Here is a 16,996-nt window from a genome sequence, read left to right as displayed (position 1 = left end):
AAGCATAATAGATTGAATCACATGGTTTAACTCAGTCTCCAAACCTTCCCTTCTCTGGTAATTGGGCTGATTTAACATGGCTCAAAGCCCCAACTCTCTAGTCATGTGGTTGGTTTTTCTGGCATGTCCAGGCCCCATTCTGAGCCATCTCACTAGCATACGCTATCTAGGGGCCCACCATGAGTCACCTCATTAGCATAAACTGTGAGGTGTGGCCCATGGTGCCCACCATGAATAACAAAGACACTACTATCTCTTGGGAAATTACAAGGGTTTAGAGGTTATCTCCTAGGAACTGAGGACAAAGCCCAGTCAAATTTACTTATTACACACTAAGTATACAGAAAAATGCACATCATAAAGAATTCACCTTATTGAGATATTTCCAATTCTCTGGAATTTAGAAAAGCCTCTATCAATGGGCGAATAGGGAAAGATATAGTACTACAAACAACTAAATGTATGCACAAATTCAACAACTTAGGTGAAATGGACCGATTCTTTTAAAGCCACAAATTACCAAAACTCAACCAATATGAAGTAGATAATTTGAATAGTCCTTTAAAGAAATTGAATTCATAGTTAATTACCTTCTTAAAAAAGATATCTCCAGGCCCAGATGGTTTCACTGGCAAATTCCACTATACATTTAAAGAAGATTTAACACCAATTCTACAATACCTCTTCCCCCAAATAGAATAGAATAGGAAGGAACACTCCCCAACTCATTTTATGAGACCCGCATTACCCTGATAACAAAACTATTCAACGACAGTGCAAAAAGAATTAAGCAAGAAAGAAACTATAGACCAATAACTCTCATGAACATAATTGCAAAAACCATCAGAAGTACTAGTAAATTGATACTAAATTAGTAAACTGATAGGGGCTTCCCTGGTGGCGCAGTGGTTGAGAGTCACCTGCCAATGCAGGGGACACGGGTTCGTGCCCCGTTCCGGGAAGATCCCACATGCTGCGGAGCGGCTAGGCCCGTGAGCCATGGCCCCTGAGCCTGCGTGTCCAGAGCCTGTGCTCCGCAACAGGAGAGGCCACAACAGTGAGAGGCCCGTGTACCAAAAAAAAAAAAAAATTAGTAAACTGATAAAAATTAGTACAATTAGTAAATTAGTAAATTGATATAGCAATGTCTAAAAAGAAAAATATAGCTCATGTGTAGTTTATCCCAGGAAGTGTCAATTGATGTAGAAGAAGCCTTTGACAAAATTCAACATCATTTAAGATAAAAGCTCTCAGCAAACTAAGAATAGAGCCGAACTTTGTCAGCCTGATAAAGGGCATCTATAAAAAACCTACATCTAAGATCATACTTAATGGTAAACAAACTAAATGCTTTCTCCCAAAGTTCTGGAACTAGACAAAGATGTTCACTCTTCTTTTTTTCTTTTGGCTGTGCCACGCAGCTTGTGGGATCTTAGTTCCCCAACCAGGGATTGAACTTGGGCCTCAGCAGTGAAAGTGCCAAGTCCTACCACTGGACCACCAGGCAATTCCCAAGGATGTCCACTCTTGTCACTCCTATTTGAAATGGTACTAGAAGAACAATTGTCTTGGTGTGGGTGTTTGGGTTAATTTTGTTTGGGACCCTCTGTTAGTCCTGTACCTGGATATCTGCTTCCTTCTTCAGGTTTGAGAATTTTTCAGCCATAATTTCTTCAAATACATTTTTTATTTCCTTCTCTCTCTCTTCTCCTTCTGGGACATCTATAATGTGAATGTTGGCATGCTTAATGTTATCCCAGAGATCTCTTAAACTGCTTTCATTTTTTAAATTTTGTTTTTCTTTTTGTTGTTCTGATTGGGTGATTTCCATTATTCTGTCTTCCAGATCACTTATGCATTCCTCTGTATCACTTAATCTGCTATTCAGTCCTTCTGTATGTTTTTTATTTCGGTTATTGAATTAATTGTATCTTTTTTTATATTTTCTTATTCTTTGTTAAATTTTTCACTGTGTTCACCTATTCTTTTCCCTAATTCAGTTAACATTTTTATTACCAATTTTTTGAATTCTTTATCTGGTAAATTGTTTATTTCTGTTTCATTATTTTTGAGAGTTTTTCTCTTGCTCTTTCAATTGGGAGCAGTTCCTCTGCCTTTTCATTTTGTTTAATTTTCTCTGTCTCTATGAATTTAGGTGAAACAGTTGCCTATTGTGGTCTTGAAGGGGTGTTCTTATGTGGGAGCATCCCTATATGGACCACATGTGCTCAATGCCTTTGGTGAGAGAGCTGCATTTGATGTGGACAAAAGTCACATCTTTCCTCAGGGTGTGCTGGCAACTATCACATTGGTAGGGAGATGGGGCTGGAGATAGAGGGGTTAGAGCTGGAGCTGGGTGTGAGGCAGGACTTCTCCTCTTCTCAGTGGCCATCACTGCCCTATTGGGGGTATAATCTGATCTCAAGTTCCTGGAGCAGAAGCCCTGAGAGTCAGACCTGAACTGGCTCTGTTCCCTTTAAGTGTGTGTTTTTCCCTCTCCCAGCACCAGGATCCTTGCCCCAGAGTGGGTAGTGCTGAAGCAACGGGGGCTCTTACGTGCTCTCAACTCATGTTGGCTTCAGACAGAGGTCTGATCTGTCTCCTATATACTGCCTCTACAGGCACCCACAATTGTTTCCCTTGCTCTGCTCAGACACAGCCTGGGGTGCAAGTCCCCTTTGTCCCTCACAGCCAATCACTGCTCCCAAACTCTGCCTCTTCCACCTTGTTGTGGAGCCACACTACAGTGCAGGTGAGGACCTCATGGACTCTCAGCATGTATCAGTGCATGAGCTGTAGTGGAACAGCTGCCGTCAGAGTTCTGGGCTGCTTTTGATGTGCTGCTTGAATAAGTGTCAACAATGGCCACTGCCACTGCAGGCTCCTACCTGGGACCAGGTTGCCTCTCCATCCCATGGTTGACTTTTCTCCCCAGTCATGGCAGCTCTAGATCCAGTACACGGGGCTGGAGTGTTCACTCAGCTCAGGCTGGGGCATTTGCCAAGGCAATCGCAGGAAACCCAGTAGCCCCTCCTAGGGGGGCTGCTCTAGAGGACTAGAACAGTCCTCTCTCTGCCCTCTCCACCCTGCCTTGGGGGCAAGCCAGCACACATGCTCCTTATGAGTTGAGTCCAGGCTTCCCACAGCTCTACTATTAGTCCTAGCAGTCCTCCAACCAGCTAAGGGAGCTTGTTTTCCCTGTGTACAACCTCAGGACTGGGGTACCCAATCTGTGGCTCTCATTGCTCACTCCCCAGGGTGGGTCTCCATCCATGTATTACCCCTTTTCCTCTTAGTCCCCTGCCGGGGATGCAGGCCCTGACTTGATTGCTTTTCTTCCCTGCCTATATGATATGTGGGGATTTTTATAACAGTCTTGGTTGTACAGGAGTCTTTCTGCCAGTTTCCAGTTAGTTTAAAGTGAGAATTGTTCCACATGTGGATGTATTTTTGATATGTTTTTGTGTGGGGGTGTGAGTTCTGTGTCCTCCTGCTCTGCCATTTTGATTGCTCCCCCAACAATTCTTTCTTCAAATGTTCTTCCTGCCCCTTTTCTTTCTCCTTTCCTTATGGATTTCCTAGTATGTGTATGTTGGTGTGTTTTATGGTGTTCCACAGGTCTCAGGCTCTGTTCTTTTTGTGTGTGTGTCTTTTTCTTTCTCTCTGCTCTTTAGACTGGATAATTTTATTTAGCCAACCTTCAAGTTCAGTGATTGTTTAATCTACCTACTCAAAACTACTATTGAAGCCCTCTAGTGAGTTTTTTTTCAGTTATTGCACTTTCAGTTCCAAAATTGTGCTTTAACTCCTTTTTATAATTTTTGATTCTTTATTGATATTATTTATTTGTTCATACATTGTTCTCCTGGTTTTATTTAGCTCTTTGAGCATTTTTCTTTTTGTTCAAGTAAGGATCTTATTTATTTTTAGGAAGATTGGCTGAATTTTTTTTTTTTTTTTTTACTTTCCAGGTAGGAGTTTTAGTGTTTTGTAGACATAAAATAATTTAGGACCAAGCTGTCATTATGAATTAAATTTATTACCCTATTTATTTCACCTAAGCGTATTGTAGCATCAAGCAGTAATAACTTCCCCACAATCCCTTCAGCACCTAGAGTCCTGTTCCTCTTCCTTATGTAGGACCCAACAATATCTGCACAGAATTACCGACAATGCCTTCTCTCCCAAAGCCAGATTTAAAGAACAGCATTAGATTACATGATAAAATTTACTTTGGAATCTATCATCCTGTTAATCCCATGAATGAATGGTAGGATACGTTTTTCTTGATGATGGTCCTTAAGGTAAGCCTTCTTCTTTTTTTTTTAACATCTTTATTGGAGTATAATTTCTTTACAGTGGTGTGTTAGTTTGTGCTTTATAACAAAGTGAATCAAAGTGAATTATACATACACATATGACTCCATATCTCTTCCATCTTGCATCTCCCTCCCTCCCACCCTCCCAATCCCACCCCTCCAGGTGGTCACAAAGCACCGAGCTAATCTTCCTGTGCTATGCACCAGCTTCCCAATAGCTACCTATTTTACGTTTGGTAGTATATATATGTCCATGCCACGCTCTCACTTTTTCCCAGCATACCCTTCCCCCTCCCCTATCCTCAAGTCCATGCTCTAGTAGGTCTCTGTCTTTATTCCTGTCTTGCTCCTAGATTCTTCTTGACGATATTTTTTTTCTTTAGATTCCATATATATGTGTTAGGATGTGGTATTTGTTTTTCTCTTTCTGACTTACTTCACTCTGTATGACAGACTCTAGGTCCATCCACCTCACTAAAAATAACTCAATTTCATATATTTTTATTGCTGAGTAATATTCCATTGTATATATGTGCCACATCTTCTTTACCATTCATCTGTTGATGGACACTTAGGTTGCTTCCATGTCCTGGCTATTGTAAATAGAGCTGCAATGAACACTGTGGTACATGACTCTTTTTGAATTATGGTTTTCTCAGGGTATATGCCCAGTAGTGGGATTGCTGGGTCATACGGTAATTCTATTTTTACTTTTTTAAGGAACCTCCGTACTGTTCTCTATAGTGGCTGAATCAGTTTATATTCCCACCATCAGTGCAAGCATGTTCCATTTTCTCCACACCCCCTCCAGTATTTTTTGTTTCTAGATTTTTTGATGATGGCTATTCTGACCAGTGTGAGATGATATCTCATTTTAGTTTTGATTTGAATATCTCTAATGATTAATGATGTTGAGCATTCTTTCATTTGTTTGTTGGCAATCTGTATATCTTCTTTGGAGAAATGTCTGTTTAGGTCTTGGGCCCATTTCTGGATTGCTTTGTTTGTTTTTTTCATATTGAGCTGCATCAGCTGCTTGTAAATTTTGGAGATTAATCCTCTGCCAGTTGCTTCATTTGCAAATATTTTCTCCCATTCTGAGGGTTGCCTTTTCTTCTTGTTTATGGTTTCCTTTGCTGTGCAAAAGCTTTTAAGTTTCATTAGGTCCCATTTGTTTATTTTTGTTTTTATTTCCATTTCTCTAGGAGGTGGGTCAAAAAGAATCTTGCTGTGATTTATGTCATAGAGTCTTCTGCCTATGTTTTCCTCTAAGAGTTTGATAGTGTCTGGCCTTACTTTTAGGTCTTTAATACATTTTGAGTTTATTTTTGTTTATGGTGTTAGGGAGTGTTCTAATTTCATTCTTTTACATGTAGCTGTCCAGTTTTCCCAGCACCACTTATTGAAGAGGCTGTCTTTTCCCCACTGTATATTCTTGCCTCCTTTATCAAAGATAGGGTTACCATATGTGCATGGGTTTATCTCTGGGCTTTCTATCCGGATCCATTGATCTATATTTGTTTTTGTGCCAGTACCATACTGTCTTGATTACTGTATCTTTGTAGTATAGTCTGAAGTTCAGGAGCCTGATTCCTCCAGCTCCATTTTTCTTTCTCAAGGTTGCTTTGGCTATTCGGGGTCTTTTGTGTTTCCATACAAATTGTGAAATTTTTTGTTCTAGTTCTGTGAAAAAGGAGAGTGGTAGTTTGATAAGGATTGCATTGCATCTGTAGATTGCTTTGGGTAGTAGAGTCATTTTCACAATGTTGATTCTTCCAATCCAAGAACATGTCATATCTCTCCATCTGTTTGTATCATCTTTAATGTCTTTCATCAGTGTCTTAGAGTTTTCTGCATACAGGTCTTTTGTCTCCTTAGGTAGGTTTATTCCTAGATATTTTATTCTTTTTGTTGCAATGGAAAATGGGAGTGCTTTCTTAATTTCACTTTCAGATTTTTCATCATTAGTGTATAGGAATGCCATAGATTTCTGTGCATTAATTTTCTATCCTGCTACTTTACCAAATTCATTGATTAGCTCTAGTAATTTTCTGGTAGCATCTTTGGGATTTTCTATGTATAGTATCACGTCATCTTCAAACAGTGACAGCTTTACTTCTCCTTTGCCGACTTGGCTTCCGTTTATTTCTTTTTCTTCTCTGATTGCTGTGGCTCAAACTTCCAAAACTATGTTGAATAATAGTGGTGAGAGTGGGCAACCTTGTCTTGATCCTGCTCTTAGTGGAAATGGTTTGAGTTTTTCAGCATTAAGGACAATGTTGGCTGTGGGTTTGTCATATATGGCCTTTATTATGTTGAGGTAAGTTCCCTCTATGCCTACTTTCTGAAGGGTGTTGAATTTTGTCGAAAGCTTTCTCTGCATCTATTGAAATGACCATATGGATTTTCTCCTTCAATTTGTTAATATGGTGTATCATATTGATTGATCTGCGTATATTGAAGAATCCTGCATTCCTGGGATAAACCCCACTTGATCATGGTGTATGATCCTTTTAATGTGCTGTTGGATTCTGTTTGCTAGTATTTTGTTGAGGATTTTTGCATCTATGTTCATTAGTGATATTGGCCTGTAGTTTTCTTTCTTTGTGACATCTTTTTCTGGTTTTGGTATCAGGGTGATTGTGGCCTCATAGAATGAGTTTGGGAGTGTTCCTCCCTCTGCTATATTTTGGAAGAGTTTGAGAAGGATCAATGTTAGCTCTTCTCTAAATGTTTGATAGAATTCACCTGTGAAGCCATCAGGTCCAGGGCTTTTGTTTGTTAGAAGATTTTTAATCACAGTTTCAATTACAGTGCTTATGATTGGTCTGTTCATATTTTCTATTTCTTCCTGGTTCAGTCTCGGAACGTTGAGCATTTCTAAGAATTTGTCCATTTTTTCCAGTTTGTCCCTTTTATTGGCATATAGTTGCTTGTAGTAATCTCTCATGGTCATTTTTAATTCTGCAGTGTCAGTTGTTACTTCTTTTTCATTTCATATCTATTGATTTGAGTCTTCTCCCTTCTTTTCTTGATGAGTCTGGCTAATGGTTTATCAATTTTGTTTATCTTCTCAAAGAACCAGCTTTTAGTTTTATTGATCTTTGCTATCATTTCCTTCATTTATTTTTCATTTATTTTTGATCTGATCTTTATGATTTCTTTCCTTCTGGTAACTTTGGGGTTTTTTTTGTTCTTCTTTCTCTAATTGCTTTAGGTGTACGGTTAGGTTGTTTATTTGAGATGTTTCTTGTTTCTTAAGGTAGGATTGTATTGCTATAAAGTTTCCTCTTAGAACTGATTTTGCTGCACCCCATAGGTTTTGCGTCGTTGTGTTTTCATTGTCATTTGTTTCTAGGTATTTTTTGATTTCCTCCTTGATTTCTTTAGTGATCTCTTGGTTATTAAGTAGTGTATTGTTTAGCCTCCATGTGTTTGTATTTTTTACAGATTTTTACCTGTAATTGATATCTAGTCTCATAGCGTTGTAGTTGAAATCGTAATAAAACAATTGATACAATTTCAATTTTCTTAAATTTACCAAGGCTTGATTTGTGACCCAAAATATGATCTATCCTGGAGAATGTTACATGACCCCTTGAGAAGAATGTGTAGTCTGTTGTTTTTGGATGGAATGTCCTATAAATATCAATTAAGTCCATCTTGTTTAATGTATCATTTAAAGCTTGTGTTTCCTTATTTATTTTCATTTTGGATGATTTGTCCATTGGTGAAAGTGGGGTGTAAATGTCCCTTAATATTACTGTGTTACTGTCGGTTTCCCCTTTTATGGCTTTTAGTGTTTGCCTTATGTATTGTGGTGCTCCTATATTGGGTGCCTATATATTTACAATTGTTATATTTTCTCCTTGGATTGATCCCTTGATCATTATGTAGTGTCATTTTTTGTCTCTTGTAATAGTCTTTGTTTTAAAGTTGATTTTGTCTGATGTGAGAATTGCTTCTCCAGCTTTCTTTTAATTTCCATTTGCATGGAATATCTTTTTCCATCCCCTCACTTTCTGTCTGTATGTGTCCCTAGGTCTGAAGTGGGTCTCTGCTAGACACCATATATACAGGTCTTGTTTTTGTATCCATTCAGCCAGTCTATGTTTTGCTTGGAGCATTTAATCCATTTACATTTAAGGTAATTATCGACATGTATGTTCCTATTACCATTTTCTTAATTGTTTTGGGTTTGTTATTGTAGGTCTTTTCCTTCTATTGTGTTTTCTGCCTAGAGAACTTCCTTTAGCATTTGTTGTAAAGCTGATTTGGTGGTGCTAAACTCTCTCAGCTGTTGCTTGTCTCTAAAGGTTTTAATTTCTCCATGAACTCTGAATGAGATCCTTCCTGTTTAGAGTAATCTTGGTTGTAGGTTTTTCTCCTTCATCACTTTAAATATTTCCTGCTACTCCCTTCTGGCTTGCAGAGTTTCTGCTGAAAGATCAGCTCTTCACCTTATCGTGATTCACTTGTGTGTTATTTGTTGTTTTTCCCTTGCTGCTTTTAATATGTTTTCTTTGTATTTAATTTGATAGTTTGGTTAATATGTGTCTTGGTGTGTTTCTCCTTGGATTTTTCCTGTATGGGACTCTCTGTGCTTCCTGGACTTGATAAACTATTTCCTTTCCCATATTAGGGAAATTTTCAACTATAATCTCTTCAAATACTTTCTCAGTCCCTTTCTGTTTCTCTTCTTCTTCTGGGACCCCTATAATTCGAATGTTGGTACATTTAATATTGTCCCAGAGGTCTCTGAGAATGTCCTCAATCCTTTTCCTTCTTTTTTCTTTATTCTACTCTGCAGTAGTTATTTCCACTATTTTATCTTCCAGGTAACTTATTCGTTCTTCTGCCGCACTTATTCTGCTATTGATCCCTCCTAGAGAATTTTTAATTTCATTTATTGTGATGTTCATGATGGTTTGTTTGCTCTTTAGTTCTTCAAGGTCCTTGTTAAACTTTTCTCCATTCTATTTCCAAGATTTTGGTTCATTTTTACTATCATTATTCTGAATTCTTTTTCAGGTAGACTGCCTATTTCCTCTTCATTTGTTAGGTCTGGTGGCTGTTTGCCTTGCTCCTTCATCTGCTGTGAGTTTCTCTGTCTTCTCATTTTGCTTAACTTACTGTGTTTGTGGTCTCCTTTTTGCAGGCTGCAGGTTTGTAGTTCCCATTGTTTTTGGTGTCTGTCCCCAGTAGCTAAGGTTGGTTCCATGGATTTTGTAGGCTTCCTGATGGAGGGGACTAGTGTCTGTGTTCTGGTGGCTGAGGCTGGATCTTGTGTTTCTGGTGGGCAGGTCCATGTCTGGTGGTATATTTTGGGGTGTCTGTGGCCTTATTATTATTTTAGGCAGCATCTCTGCTAATAGATGGTGTTGTGTTCCTGTCTTGCTAGTTGTTTCGCATAGGGTGTCCAGCACTGTAACTGGCTGGTCGTTGAGTGAAGCTGGGTCTTGCCGTTGAGATTGAGATCTCTGGGAGATTTTTGCTGTTTGATATTACGTGGAGCTGGGAGGCCTCTGTTGGACCAGTGTCCTGAACTTGTCTGTCCCACGTCAGAGGCACAGCTCTGACACCTGGCTGGAGCACCTAGAGTCTGTCATCCACATGGCTCAGAATAAAAAGGAGAAAGGAAAAAAAGAAAGAAAGAAGATAAAATAAAATAAAGTTATAAAAATAAAAAATAAAAGTAGTTACTAAAAATTTTTTTTTAAGTAATAAAAGGAAAAGTAAGAAAGAAAGGACAGAGCAACCAAACCAAAAACCAAATCCACCAATGATAACAAGCACTAAAAAGTATACTAAGAAAACAAACAAAAACGGACAGACAGAACGCTAGGACAAATGGTAAAAGCAAAGCTATACAGGCAAAGTCACACACAGAAGCATACACATACACACTCACAAAAAGAGAAAAAGGGGAAAAATATATATATATCGTTGTTTGCAAAGGGTCCACCTACTCAATATGGGATGAATCATTGTCTATTCAGCTATTCCACAGATGCAGGATACATCAAGTTGATTGTGGAGATTTAATCTGCTGCTCCTGAGGCTGCTGGGAGAAATTTCCCTTTCTGTTTGTTCTCACAGCTCCTGGGGTTGAGCTTTGGATTTGGACGTGCCTCTGCGTGTAGGTCACCTGAGGGCGTCTGTTCTTCACTCAGACAGGACGCGGTTAAAGGAGCAGCTTATTCGTGGGCTCTGGGTCACTCAGGCCGGGGGGAGGGAGGGGTACGGAGTGCGGGGCAAGCCTGCGGCAGCAGAGGCCGGCATGACGTTGCACCAGCCTGAGGCATGTCGTGTGTTCTCCCAGGGAAGTTTTCCCTGGATCACGGGACCGTGGCAGTGGCGGGCTGCACAGGCTCCCAGGAGGGGAGGTATGGAGAGTGACCTGTGCTTGCACACAGGCTTCTTGGTGGCTGCAGCAGCAGCCTTAGCATCTCATGCCTGTCTCTGGGGTCTACGCTGATAGCCGCAACTTGCGCCCATCTCTGGAGCTCCTTTAAGCAGGGCTCTTAATACCCTCTCTTCGTGCACCAGGAAACAAAGAGGGAAGAAAAAGTCTTTTGCTTCTTCGGCAGCTCCAGACTTTTTCCCGGACTCCCTCCAGGCTAGCTGTGGTGCACTAACCCCTTCAGGCTGTGTTCACGCCGCCAGTCCTCTCCCTGCGATCCGACCGAAGCCTGAGCCTCAGCTTCCAGCCCCCGCCTGCCCGGGCGGGCGAGCAGACAAGCCTCTCGGGTTGGTGAGTGCTGGTCGGCACCGATCATCTATGCGGGAATCTCTACGCTTTGCCCTCCACAACCCTGCTGCTGGGCTCTCCTCCGTGGCTCTGAAGCTTCCCCCCTCCGCCAACAGCAGTCTCCACCCACGAAGGGGCTTCCTAGTGTTTGGAAACCTTTCCTCCTTCACAGCTCCCTCCCACTGGTGCAGGTCCCGTCCCTATTCTTTTGTCTGTTTTTTCTTTTGCCCTACCCAGGTACGTGGGGAGTTTCTTGCTTTTTGAGAAGTCTGAGGTCTTCTGACAGCGTTCAGTAGGTGTTCTATAGGAGTTGTTCCACATGTACATGTATTTCTGATGTATTTGTGTTGAGGAAGGTGATCTCCACGTGTTACTCTTCCACGGTCTTGAAGATCCTCTCTCTTTGGGCATATTTAAGACAATTGATTTAAAATGTCTGTCTAGTAGATCCAAAGTCTGTGCTTCTTCAAGGACAGTTTCTGTTGATTTCTTCTATGAATTAGCCATAATATTTTCTTATTTCTTTGCATACTTAATATTTTTATTGAAAACTAGACATTTTGAATATTATAATGTGGTAACGTCATAAATCATATTCTTTCCCTTCTGACGGTTTTCCCCCCTTGATGTTTTATATCGCTGCTTGTTTATTTAATGACTTCTAAACTATTTTTGTAAAGTCTGTATTCTTTGTCATGTGTGCTGTCTGATTCTGTAGCTTGTGGTAAGCTAGTGTTTTGACAGAGATATCCTTGAATGCCAGGAAGGAGGGATGGAGGGAAGGGGGGAGAGAAGAGGCAAAAGACAAGGAGAAGGAGGAGAAGAAAAAGGGGAAGGGGAAGAAGAAGGAGGAGGATGAAGAGAGAAGGAAGGAAGGAAGGAAGGAAGAAAAGGAAGAAGAAAAAGAAACAACAACAACAAAAACTCTCATTGGCTCTGTTCTGCGGCACTCCTTCAATGCTTAACGAGGCCTTTTAAAACTCTCTTATCTGCTTGTGCTGAGCCTATAGATCAACCAGAGGTAAAAGCTTAGGGTATTCTCAGGACTTTTCTAGGGATGCATTCTGACCCAGACATGCACACTGCTTTCTGAATTCCCCAGTAAACTTGAGTGCTTTTGAATGCCCTAACATCCCTCTGTCCCCAGCTTTTCCCCCCTGACTTTCAGCACGCTATCAAAGGCCTCGACCATATTCTGTTGCCCCAGGTAGCTGTGGATACCCTGAGCTAGTTCTGAATAAGGTATATCAGTCCTTCAGTTAGCCCCTATATAGACCAGGACAAACAGAATTCTTTGAGAATTAGTCTGCTCTTCTCACTTGGGAGCCAAGGATAAGCGTCCCATACTGAAAATGTGGGCTGCAGTCTTCAAATTGCCACCGAGCTAGGGAGGGGCACAGGGTGAGGACAACTAGAAATGCTACAAAGGTTTCCTACCACATTTAAGTTGCCTTTTTATTGTTTTACATTTGTTTGCCTGCTGTAAACTTTGACTGTTGTAAAGAATTCTGACAAAGTAGACTCTTGTACTTCCTGCTTGATTTTTTGATGTTCCTGTAGAGGGACTGGCCCTTGGAGGTATCTACTTCACCATTTTTGCTGATGTCATTCATGCCAACTATTTTTTCATAAAGGTGCAAAATAAATTCAATTTAGAAAGCATAGTCTTTTCACAAATGGTATTGCAATTTTTGGGTATCTGTATGCAAAAAGAAAAAAGAGCCTGAACCTAAATATTGCACCTCATTCAAAATTTAACTCATAATACATCATGGATCAGAACGTAAAACATATGAATATACATTTTTTAGAAGAAAACATAAAGGAAAATCATCATGACCTGAGGTTAGGTAAAGAATTCTTAGAAATAACACCAAAAGGCTAGTCTGTAAGAAACACCAGGAAAAATTTCTTAAATTGGATTTCAACAAAATTATACTCTTTTTCTCTGAGAAATACCCTGTTAAAAGAATGAAAAGGCAGCTGTAGAATGGGAGGAAATACCTGTAAATTACAACCATATACAGAATATACAAAGAACTCTCAAAACTCCACTATAAGAAAATAAACTGCTCATTTTAAAAATGGGCAGAGGACATGTACAGGCACTCCACTAAAGAAGATATAAGGATGCCAAATAAGCACCTGAAAAGATGTTCAACACTGGTAGCTATTAGGAAAATACAAATTAAAACCACAATGAGATACCACTGTAACCCTATTTGAATGACTAAAATTAAAAACACTGATGATACCAAGTACCGATGAGTCTGCAGAGAAATTGGAACTTCTGTATATTGATAGAGGGAATGCAGAATTGTACAGCCACTCCGGAAAACAGCTTGCCAATTTCTTCAAAAGGTAAACATACAACTACAATACGACCCAGCAATTCCATGCCTCGGTACTTGCCTTACAGGACTGAAAACTTATGTTTACAGAAAACTCCACATGAATGTTAATAGAAACCGTATTCATAGTCACCCCAAACTGAAAGGAATCAAGATATTATTCAACAGATGAATGAATAAAATCATATATCTATAAATGAAACACTTTTTAACAATACAAAGAAGGAACTCTTGATACATGCAACAACTTGGATGAATCGCAAATGCATTATGCTAAATGAAAGAAGCCAGTCTCAAAATGTTACATACTGTGTGATTGTGTTTGTATAATATTTGGAAAAGGTAAAACTATAGGGATGGGAAACAGATCATCAGTTAGTTATCAGAGGTTTGGGATGGGGAGATGGTTTGACTACAAAGCAGCAGAATGAGGGAGATTTTGGGGCTGATGGAACTGTTTTGTATCCTGATTGTGGTGATAGTTACACAAATCTGTCCATGTGTTAAAACTCATGGTACTGAAAACAAAAAAGTTAATTTTACTATGTAATAAATCAAAATATATGTAACTAAAAAAATTAAATGTGTCATACATAAAGGCTTGGGAATCATAATGGCATGCAAAATAGTACCAGCATTCCCAAAAGTGACATTGAAAGTCAGAAAACTTTTCAGCCTGAAATTATATATCAGCTATCAAATAAGCATGAAATTAAAGGTAATATTAAAGGTAACATTTGTTCATGCAAAGCCTTAAAAGAAATTATCACCCATGGTACCTGGAGAATGAGTCCCATCAAAACACTGTGGTAAACCAAGAACAATGAAGACATTAGTTCTAGGAAGCAGAAGATCCCACTTAGGGTTTTGGTAAAGGAGTGTTCTAGGTGCAACACTCTAGGCAACCAATAAAGATTGAAACTGGGTCCAGGAAAGTGATTTCCAACAACAAAGGAATGGACATAGTTGAAGATTGAGAAAATATTGCCAATAGGCCTATGACAGAAATGTAAGCTCTTGACGGAAGGAACGTCATCTGTTTTTCTCAGTGATGTAGCACCATGTGTTAGAACAGTACCTGGCATGTGGTAAGCCCTCAATAGAGAATTGTTAAATGGAAAGGAGAGAAAGAGTGAATGCGAAGAGAGGAATTTGAGACAGCAAGTATCCACCGACTCTTAAGGAGTTTTTATGTGAAGGTGAGCAGAGAAAAATGGTGTCGCTTGAAGGGAAATTGGAATCAAAAGAAGGTTTTCTTTAATTGGGAGAAACGACAACATACTTGTATGCTGATAGGAATGATCCAAAATAGAGAAAACTATTTATGAATGAGGGAAGTTTGTTTCTGATTGCCTATATACTCTCAGTGAAATGGGAAGCAAGGTCATCAGGTGAGAGCGAAGGGGGTCCATGATCAGCAAGTACCCCCTCAACTTTCCCGGATCATCTTGTGATCTTCTTCTTTCTTTTAAAATTTTATTTATTTATTTATTTATTTGGTTGCCCTGGGCCTCTCTGGCTGCGCGCGGGCTTTCTCTAGTTGCGGTTAGCAGGGGCTACTCTTCGTTGTGGTGCGCGGGCTTCTCATTGCAGTGGCTTCTCTTGTTGTGGAGCATGGGCTCTAGGCACGCAGGCTTCAGCAGTTGTGGCACACAGGCTCTAGAGCACAGGCTCCAGTAGCTGTGCCGCACAGGCTTAGTTGCTCCATGGCATAGGGGATCTTCTGGGACCAGGGATCGAACCCGTGTCCCCTACATTGGCAGACAGATTCTTAACCACTGTGCCACCAGGGAAGTCCCGTGATCTTCTTGTATGGAACTTTTCATAATAAAGTGCTGTGAAAAATTAAAAAGAAGTGCTTTTGTTCGTTAAAAGGTATGATAAAAAGAGTGAAGGCAAGCTAAAAACTAGAAGATATTTACATAACACGAAATCATCAAAGAATTAAAGTATAGAATACATAAAGAACTTCCACAAATAAATATGCAAACAACCCAAGGGGAAAATGGGCAAAAGACACTAAATGAACACCTCATAGACAAGAAAATCCCCAAGGCCAAGCATATGAAAAGCTGCTCAATATTATTACTAATATTATTACTAATCAAGAAATTGCAGATTAAATCTACAATGAGACGCCATTTCACTATCACAAGATTGACAACAATTTTGTACTTTGTTAATATCAAATGTTGATGAGGATGTGGAACAGTTAAACACTGTTGATAGGAGTAGAAATTAGCATGACCCCATTGTAAAAACTCTGGCATGATCTAGTAATGTTGGAAATCTTCTTTCCCTATGAGATGACAATTTCAGTCCTAAGTATGAGCACTGGAACACAGCTTCCCAGCCATTTGATTCTATGGCTCACACAGAAAATGATGATTGTATGGCATACAGGAGTAAGATGACAAAGTTGTTCAGGGCCAGAACCAAGCGGTCCAGGGGCTGCTGTCTGGCTGTCTCTGGAGATGAAGGCCTCAAAGTCCCAGGTCCAAAAGTTGGAAAGCTCTGCCCTGGAAGGCTCTTGTACGTGGGCACCAGGAAACATGCGCCAGAATGTTTATAGTAGCGCTATGAATAATATCTGCCCAAATGGAAACAACCCAAATTACCCATTGACAGTAGAATGGATACATAGGTTGAGATACAGTTGATTCTTGTTATTTGTAGATTCCATACTTGCAAATTCCCCTATTTGCTAAAATTCATTTTTAACCACAAATCAGTACCAGAGTGCTTTCCTCCTCGTTCGAGAGAGCTGTGAAAAATTTGAGTTGGTGGAATATGTTCCCAACTGAGGTCAAACAAGGTGACGCCCTGCCTTCTGGTTTCAGTCTCATACTGCAAGCAAGTGTCCTTTTCATGATTTATTTGGTGCCACATAGTTTGCATTTTTGTGCTTCTTTGTTGGTGATTTCATAATTAAAGATGGCCTCCAAGCTTAGTGCTGAAGTACTGTCTAGTGTTCTTGAGTGCAAAATGACTATGACGTGCACTCAAGAAAATATGTGTGTTACATAAACCTTGCTCAGGCATGATTTATAATGCTGTTGGCTGTGAGGTCAGTGTTAATGAATCAATAATATTTGTATTAAATAGAGTGCCTTTAAACAGAAACACACATGAAACATGATTACGCAGCGATCAGTCGATGAAAATGTTGTGACCAGCGGATGGTAGGAACTTGAAATTATATTTCCCTTAGGAGCAATGTTTCAGGATTGCCTAATTCAGTGTTCATGGCAACTTTATAGACTGCAAATAACTATCATGATAATGAGAGTCTACTGTATATTCATTTGGTGGAACAGTGTACAGCAATGAAAATGAACAAGTGCCTGCCACATGCGACAACAGGGATGAATCTCAGTTACACAGTATCACACGGGAGAAGTCAGAAACAACACAAATGATTCCATTTACATAAAGACCAAAGGATGCAGCAAAACCAACGTTGTTAGGAATATGAACCTATGTAGAGAATAACTAAAGAAAAGGAAGGGAACGATGAAGACAAAGGATAGAGGTTACTTCTGAGGAGGGGGAAGGGAAAGGAATTGGAGCTTCCA

Source organism: Orcinus orca, chromosome X, assembly GCF_937001465.1.
Source record: "Orcinus orca chromosome X, mOrcOrc1.1, whole genome shotgun sequence".
Taxonomy (NCBI): domain Eukaryota; kingdom Metazoa; phylum Chordata; class Mammalia; order Artiodactyla; family Delphinidae; genus Orcinus; species Orcinus orca.
This window is presented reverse-complemented; position numbering follows the sequence as displayed.